The sequence below is a fragment of the Silene latifolia genome, chromosome 10 (genome assembly GCF_048544455.1).
Source record: "Silene latifolia isolate original U9 population chromosome 10, ASM4854445v1, whole genome shotgun sequence".
NCBI classification, from domain to species: domain Eukaryota; kingdom Viridiplantae; phylum Streptophyta; class Magnoliopsida; order Caryophyllales; family Caryophyllaceae; genus Silene; species Silene latifolia.
Genome location: NC_133535.1, coordinates 69,229,497 through 69,238,142, shown reverse-complemented (window position 1 = coordinate 69,238,142; position 8,646 = coordinate 69,229,497). Strand labels below are relative to the sequence as shown.

At 37.2% G+C, this 8,646-nt stretch overlaps 1 long non-coding RNA gene across 1 annotated transcript; it reads right to left on the bottom strand.

The window, feature by feature from the left end:
- Nucleotides 1-286: 286 nt before the first annotated feature.
- Nucleotides 287-3,545, bottom strand: LOC141605668 (uncharacterized). The gene is made up of 2 exons (XR_012526414.1): nt 3,136-3,545; nt 287-521 (listed from the first exon to the last, which is right to left on the bottom strand). It is a non-coding gene; the product is annotated as an uncharacterized LOC141605668 (long non-coding RNA).
- Between the last annotated feature and the right edge of the window lie 5,101 nt (nt 3,546-8,646).

The following is an 8,646-nucleotide window of genomic DNA, read 5'->3' as shown; positions in this document are numbered from 1 at the left end:
GGATCAATATCGCGCCTTAATTTTGTGCCATCATCACCACGCTTTAATAAGAAACTGTCTTCTTTGCAAATTTTTTGAAATCAATTCAGCGCGAATTTATAAATAAATCCCGCATTTTGTTGGCACAAATCCATGCTATTTGTCCACTCGATTTTTGAAATAAAATTATTTCACTCATAAGCCTATACGATAATAGTCGTATAGCTCAAATATACCCCGTTTCATTTAAGAAAATCCAGCCGCAAATCTTTCATTTGTAATCTAAATCCAACTAAACAAAATGGAATGAGTTTCAACCTCCAAAATACAAAATATTAACAATTAATTGTTTAACACAAACACTAACACAAGTTTTTTCGTCCACACACCATTACTTAAGCTATCTAGACAACATCCAAGCCTTGAGCCTAAATACTTCAAACGTTATCATCGGATACTTTCACCTTAAACCGCAATGCATATGTAGCCAAAATGTCCCGCACCTTGTCAATTTGCTCATATCGTTGGGCTTTAATCATGATCTATATACAAATAAACCAAAACATAAAATTGCAATTATATACGTATCATCACAACGTGTAATTTAAATAAAATGAAGTAAATAATTGAAACAAAGGACATTTGCTTGGAATAATATTAATATATCCTCCTCTAATGATCTCCAACATATATCGACAAACATAATATCCATATAACACGGTCCCTAAAAGTTGCGTAGTACACAAATAGAAATCATGTCAACTACAAGTTATAAACATACAAACTAACTACTTTTGCAGAGGTGCTTGGCTGTAAGACAACCCACCACCAGTAGTCCATTAACCTTTACTTACCATTTCACCGCCACTTTCATGTCTCACTTTATAGATAGCTAACTTTCTCTATCTCTATCTTTTTAATTAATGAAAAAGAGAAGCAAACCAGGTACTCATCATTTCATTATCAACAAAAAGAAGATAACGGAAACAGAGCATGAGTTCCAGAAAGGGGAAATATACAAACACATGCCAATCCCAAAAAATGAATAACCGTAAAAGATGAAACATTATATTTCAATATCCGACAATACATATGCAGTTCAACAACAATATTGTAAGATCTCGAGGAAATAATCATCTTTTATCAATTATTCCAAGCTTTATAATCTTAAATTTTCAGAACTTAAAACATGACGTTTTTCCGGGTTTGGACCGGAATGCTCCGAAAACCGGAAACACTATGATTAAAGGACCACAGATCATATAATGTAGGAGATAAACATATTTTTAGATGAAGAAGTAGTGAAGTACCTTTTTTAATTTTCGTTCAAGCTGCTTTTGCTGACACTCGAGAAGTGGATCCATAGAGTTTCTCTTAGTAATTGCCATGTATTAAATATATATATTATAGACTTAACTTAATTATATTTAATTTAATTTACCAAAGCACATGTAGAATTTATGAAATAATTGCAATTTCTTAAATCGTATACATGCTGAACTTACATAGTAATAGTATCATTCAAAAATGTATGAGGCTCTAGACTTTCAGCTTGGTCACACCAATATATTAAACTTTCCATTGGAGTAATGAAAACCAACATCCAATGTTTACTATCATTTATAAGATAAAACAATCAACACATCCTACTAATAAGTGGCATCGAATAATATAATTAATATATAGTAGTATGAAAACACTGGTACATACCCTTCATAATATGGAGCAGAAATAAGCTTTCGACCCCTTCACAACCCTTACATCTCATAGCCTTAACGATATAGTCCAATCGAATATCCTCATTTTCAAAATGAGTGAATTGGGAAAATGACTCGGGGCACAAGAATCCGGTCGAATATATGTAATTTGGAAGGTTTAAGGAGGATGAAAGGTAATAAGAAGTTTTAATGTATAAGCAAACCCTACTGGTATAGTTAAAGTTTTTATTATGAAGAGTGTCATAATGACTGTTGATTGCATAATATTGGGTGAGCAAGGGCAAGCAGCATAGGAGAAGGCCAGCTTTCTCAATTGTGAGCCAACTGGTTCTGAAACTTTTAAAAATCTGGTTCTTAGTGGAATTGGAACCATTAATGTGGTGGACGAGACAAAAGTTGAAGTGGGTGATCTTGGAAATAATTTTATGGGCATTGGTCATCTCTATTCAGCTATACATTCCTTGTATTCTACTACTCTGAGCTCTTTGAATAATAGCTTTCCTAAATTGCCTATGTGTTCTGCTTTGTTAATTACTCATTTTATGAAACCAATAGATGTTAATTACTCATTTACGAAACCATATTTGAACTACTTGTGACTGGCAGACACCCTATCGAACCTAGACGAACAACGAAGGAGCAAATCTACTAAATGGGGGATCAAGGTATCAGGAGCCATCCAATTTATGAGACCAGAGTTTGACTTTTGGCCCAAATTAGATTATTTATCAAAAAAAATTTAATAGTTATCTGGCATTAGGCATTACTATTTCAAAAGTGCATACGGCAGTCTCAGGTTTGGCTTTCACATTATGTATTGGTATCAGGAGCCATCCAATTTATGAGACCAGAGTTTGACTTTTGGCCCAAATTAGATTATTTATCAAAAAAAATTTAATAGTTATCTGGCATTAGGCATTAGTATTTCAAAAGTGCATACGGCAGTCTCAGGTTTGGCTTTCACATTATGTATTCAACTACTACATCGAAGTGCTAACTACATAATCTCACTTTAAAAATCCAATAGCATCATAATCATCATCTCATCTTCATCCATTAATAGTTTGATTTTGAGAAGAAATTTGCCAATACTATAATCATCATTCAACGAATCAAATCCCATAACTGTTACCATAGTAAATTTAGAACAGACAGTATTCTTCACACCTAAACTAAACAACTCAGCCTATAACAGAGGCAAATTAGGACAAATCAGAACATAATTGACTATGATTAACTCTAAGCAAATGATATACTTCCCTAAATTGGCCACAATCAAATCGAATCAAACACAAATTACAAAAAATGTATACTAACAACTATACAAAGTTTATATCACAAAATTTCATCATTTGTGTTTGATTGGTTTAATAAATTTTGAATAATCAAGATTTATACTAATATAACTATATAAATATATGCAAAGTAGAAGTTGTACCAATAAAGCGAGGAGCCTGCAGGACAGATAGGGTGACATACCGCAGCGGCTAGTTACGGCGTTGATGACGACCAATGACCTGGGCGTGTTGGTGACGGATGTGGTTGGTTGTGGGACAAATTGAATGGGTTAGGGTAGTTGGGATAGAACGACAAAGGAAGATTGGATTGCGATGATTTACGTCAAGGCTAGGGAACACTGGCATGGAGGTTGACGTTGATGGAAGTTGTAGTGATCGGCGGTGATGGAATTTGTGGTGGTTGGCATTAGAGTGAGGTAAGGGAATGAATGGGTTAGGGCGAGAGATTTTTGGGCAAGTAATTGCGAGTAGAGAAGCCGAATAGATTAAATTGATTTGGAAACATGGATTACAAATAGGACGGTCTAGATTGCCAACCGTACTCTTTTTGTTAAGCAAGACGGTTTATTTGACCAAACGTCATGGTTGTATACATATCAAGTACGCCTCATTTTATCAACCGTCCTGTATATTTGATCAAGAGAGGCGCCAAAACTATATGCATAATGGAAGACGGTTTCGTGTACAACTGTCATCTAAACGGCGTCATCTTTGCTTGAATTTGTAGTAGTGAGTCGGTGAAGCCATCCTTCTCGTTTAGGGTAAGAACCTCTAAAGTGCGGATGTTGACTTGGGTCTCTGGTCGGACTAAATCTTTTCGGTAACTTGTCGTTAGGAGCACCTAGACCAAAACACAATTTATAACTTCACAAACAACTCTACAAATAGTAAAGAGGCAAGTAAAGGTCGGATCCCAAGGGACGGGAATTGAGATGAGATTTCTATTGAAACTAGTGCTGTCTTAGGGGTGTCACAATTTGGGTTGATGTAGAAGGTCACTAAACTAAATAGCAATGAAAATAAAAAAGCAAGATGAACTAAAAGGGTTGTAAACAATTGATAAAAAGCACTAGGGTATCATGGGGTCATAGGGGAATCATGGGAATTGATCATACAAACATGTTCTCAAATTATAAGCAAGCAATTATTGTTGTGATGGATTGAGTTGAGTTATATCTTACAATCCTAGGAAAGTTTAGGTCCCGGAGCCGAATCGATTAGATTGTACAACTCCTACAAGTCGACTTAGTCTTCCCTACTCAACAACATGCATGGTCTAATGAGACTCGAGTTGGTTTATGTCTTACAAGTCTCATTGAAAAGATAGGTGATGGGTAAAAAATGCAAGGATTCATAGGCTCGCATTTCATCAAACATAATATGTGCATGAGTTGAGATCAAAACAAGCAAGCAAATAAACCATGAAAGCATATTAATTTAAGCATGAATCATTCCTCATGTTGGTTTCCTCTAATTACCCATTAACCCTAGCTAGGTCACTACTCACTCATTATCATGTTGATCATGCTAGCAAGGTTGTTAATAATACCAACAAAGTAAAACATAATGAATAAATGAAAGTAATTAACAATAATTAAAAAGGGATTAATAGAATTATACCTACTAATGATTTCAATAACAAAGCCAAGAATAAAAGAAGTACTTGATGCTTGATTGAGAGGTTGTCAATCTCCCAGTAATAACCCAAATAATCTTCAATTACCCAAAATAAAGGATGAACAAAAGAGAGATTAAGGAAATAAAACTTGTATTAAAACTTGATTAATTGTTGATTACAAAACTAAAGAGAGATTTGATTGATATTAACTACTCTAAGAATTGATAAGAAGAACATGCCCTTGTAATTAGACTAATGGGGTATTTATAGTGGAAATTAGGTGGATGCATTAGGGTTAACTAAGGGCTAAACTAGTAATTACACTTTTGAGATTTGAGCAGGGAAACGCCGGTATTTTTCGAAGGAAGGGCGTCTTTCATTGAAGCTTGAAGAAACGAAATCTTGCTGTCTTGGAATCCGTGCGTCTTAGGCACGGGACGGCCGGATTCAGCAGTGTCTGCCCGGGCGTCTTCAAGGGAATCCGGGCGTCTTCTGGGCTTGCTGCCCGGGCGTCTTTGGGAGAAGACGGCCGGATTGTAGAGGTGGAGGACGGGCGTCTTCCAGTCAATCCGCACGGATTGCTGAACAGCTTCACTTCTTTCTTCTTTTATTCCTTTCCTTCATAAAATCCTTGGGGATTTCCTCGGGGATGCAAGGATCCTTTCGCGTCATTGCCTAACTACTATAATATGTACAAAGGCCTTCTAATCTTGTCTCTCCTTGATGCTTGGTCATTGAATTCAATCAATTTAATCTCATTTTGCCATGAATATGCAAGGTTTGCACTCCTTTCCAACCAAGGACACAAAACCTCAAAGAATATGCAAAACAAAGAACTAAAGACAATAAATGACCCAAATATGCACTAAAAAGCATGGGAACAAAGCTAATTCGGGGACTAAATATGCGCTAATTATGGTCCCATCAAATATCCCCAAACCGAACCTTTGCTCGTCCCGAGTAAAGAGGTGACAAAGACTAGGACCATTATTTAAACTAACCTAATAACATATAGCCGACATGAGATAATTAGCGGGTCTCACTCCACCCCTTCAACTCACAACAAGATAACCATGAGGTAGGATGCCTTCTTGCAAGGCAAGGTGGGTCTTGCCAAAATGGCGACACATCCAAACATTAAGCACACAAAATCAAATAATGGATGCATCTACAAAAGGAATAGCCACTTCCTCATCAAGTGGCGGAGGCAACTAAAAGAGAACAAATTTAAGAGCATATAATCCGCCACAAATACTAGTTCAACAAATTACTAAGGCTAAGAGGATGGCACTAAATCACCTCCAAATGGTGTCAAACTAGACTACTTTCGTCCTCAATTTCCAAATGCTTTCGTCAAGAGCGATCGGATGGTGTGGAATGATGATCCCCATGATGCTAGTAGCATATGACATGACAAGTCTCGAGTTCTCTACAAAAGTAAAGGTCATGGATCGTCCCAAGCTCGACAAAGTGGCTTGACAAAAAGGCTTTTTAGGAATGAAATGCTCAAATCTTTATAAACAAGGGTGGATATGACTAGTATTCAAAATTTGACCTCATTCAACTTTCACATTTCAAAAATTAGAGATGGGGTTCGTCCCTTCCATGCTAATGTCATTTGCTTTCGCCAATCGCTTATTAGGCAACCGGTTAACCTCTAGACAATAGCTTTTCGGGGTGATAGTCACTCTGTCTCTGGGCGGTCGAATTCACAACCGTGTGGGGGCCCAATTCAATGGATCCCTCTCCAAAGCACATCGAAGTGGTACGCCTCCATCAAAACAACTAAAATTCTCAACATTTCTACATTTCATAACATTTGAGGTTTCCTTGGCATTAAAACGTTTCAACATACAAAATCTTTGAAATGAGCACTTCAAACTTATTGATAGAAAGTATTTTTGGGTTGCCATACCACAAGGTCAATCAAGGTCACCTAGACAAGTTAACCAAGTCCACATCGCATCACGGGGTTGGAATAGGTGACTCACATGCAAACCCTTGACTAGGCTTTGGGTCATGGGTCGAAAGACACTAGTATGACACAATCTAGGGTGTTTTACAACCATTCTAGTAGGCGAAGGCTTAAGTTGAAAAGGTATTTGTAATGGCTTAGTTGCTCTTGTCAAAGTTCCCAATTAGGCACTTTTCAAAATATTTTATCTAAATGCAACTAAATGCCATGATGCAACTATTATATACATCCTAATGCAAGTCATTCTACCAACTAATATGACATATAAACTAAATGCAAGTCCTAAGTTCACGTTGTTATACCGCATCAATCAAAATAAAGCCACATAGTCATTAACATAAAGAGGAAAAGGGAGATTGGAAAGATCATACCATGCGGTCTTCATGATCCTCATGTCTCGTATGTGGCGTAGTCGATCAATTGTGAACAAGGATAGAACAAACACAATATATACAATAATATATACAGGACTACACTACAAAGGAAATGAACTTGTTTTTTGGTTTTTCAATTTTAAAATTTTTATGGTTTTTCGAAATTTTTCAATTTTTTTGGATTTTTGAATAAAAGTTAAGTTATAATTCCCATCCCCACACTAATATGGGCATTTTCCTCAATGGCCAAAATGATGGGAAATTATGCAAACGTGATGCATGATTTCTACACTAAATGCAAGCTACACTAATCTACACTACATGATGCATGGTTTTTGTTTATGACGGAGAGGATAATGTAGATTACCTCCCGTTGTGTATGCATGTACTTCCCCAAACCGAGCTAGACATTATTGCTAATGCCCTAAAGTTGGGTGTAGTTCATGCACACACTATGCAATGCATGAAACTAAATTTGTCAATTTGGATTTTCAAAAGTTGGGAACAATAAAATGAGAACACCTTAATGGGGCCGAGGTGTGAGTCCTCTATGGTGCTAGGACTACTCCAAAAATGATCAAGATAAATAAATAAAACAAAGAGAGAAATAGGCAAACCTCAAGAGGGTAGGAGCCTCCAAAGCTTGTTAATCTTCCATCATATCATCACTATCATCATCTTCCTCACTAGAAGTGGACTCATCATCACTTTATTCTTCACTTTACTCATCATCCTCTTCTCCTTCTTCACTAGCTTCTTCATCAATGTTATCATCAACCGCATCACCAACAACCTCATCGTCACCCGAAAACTCACCCCTAGATGCACTCGGAAAGAAGACTTCCCTATCCGCCCAACTAGGCAAAGGACATGAAGGGTCAAGTAGTCCTTGCCTAGCTAAATGAAGGAGGGGTGGATATTGGGCTAAGTAAGCATCTTTCCGATCCTTGAAGGCTTGCTTGTGCATCTCTTGCATAAGAAGAGTCATATAATCATTGCTTGCTTCAACACCTTTGGGCTTGAACTCTTGGTACTCGAAAGGATAGGGTGGTGTGACAATGGAAGAGGAGGGCATTTCAATTTCACCCTTTTGTTGTCGGATAATGTATTCGGCCTCTTTTGATAAGGGAAGTAAATAGTTGGTCCGGTGGACACTTAAACGACAAATCTTCGAAGGCAAAGTAAAAGATCTAGCCTCACTAGTGAGCCATCCATACTTGGTGTCAAGAGGGTTATGAGAGACCCACTTGTATTTGTTCATCATGGTATCAATATCAATAAGATGACCACCCTTCTTCGCCACATACTTGTTATCTTTGTTGAAGTTCGGATCAAAGTATTTAGCTAAGATAGTGACTAGACCTCCATTAACAATAATGATAGTGCCTTGCTTCCCACAATCAATGTTTAGCCATCTATCCACCAAAAGCCTTAGAGAGTTGAAAGGCTTGGTGAATTCCCTTCCAATGTTCAAGGTCGACTCAAGAAGAACAAAATCGAGTTTTGTGAAATGGTTGGTGTCTTTTCTTGCAATGATGGTGTTTCCTATAACCTTGTGCCACACTCTAATGCCCGAATGGTGGACTAATAGAGCGCGACTAGCATGAAAGCTCTCGAATTTTCTTCCGGAAATCGCCTCCCAAAGAGAGTCGGGGTCATACTTGCCAACATTCTTAAAATAACT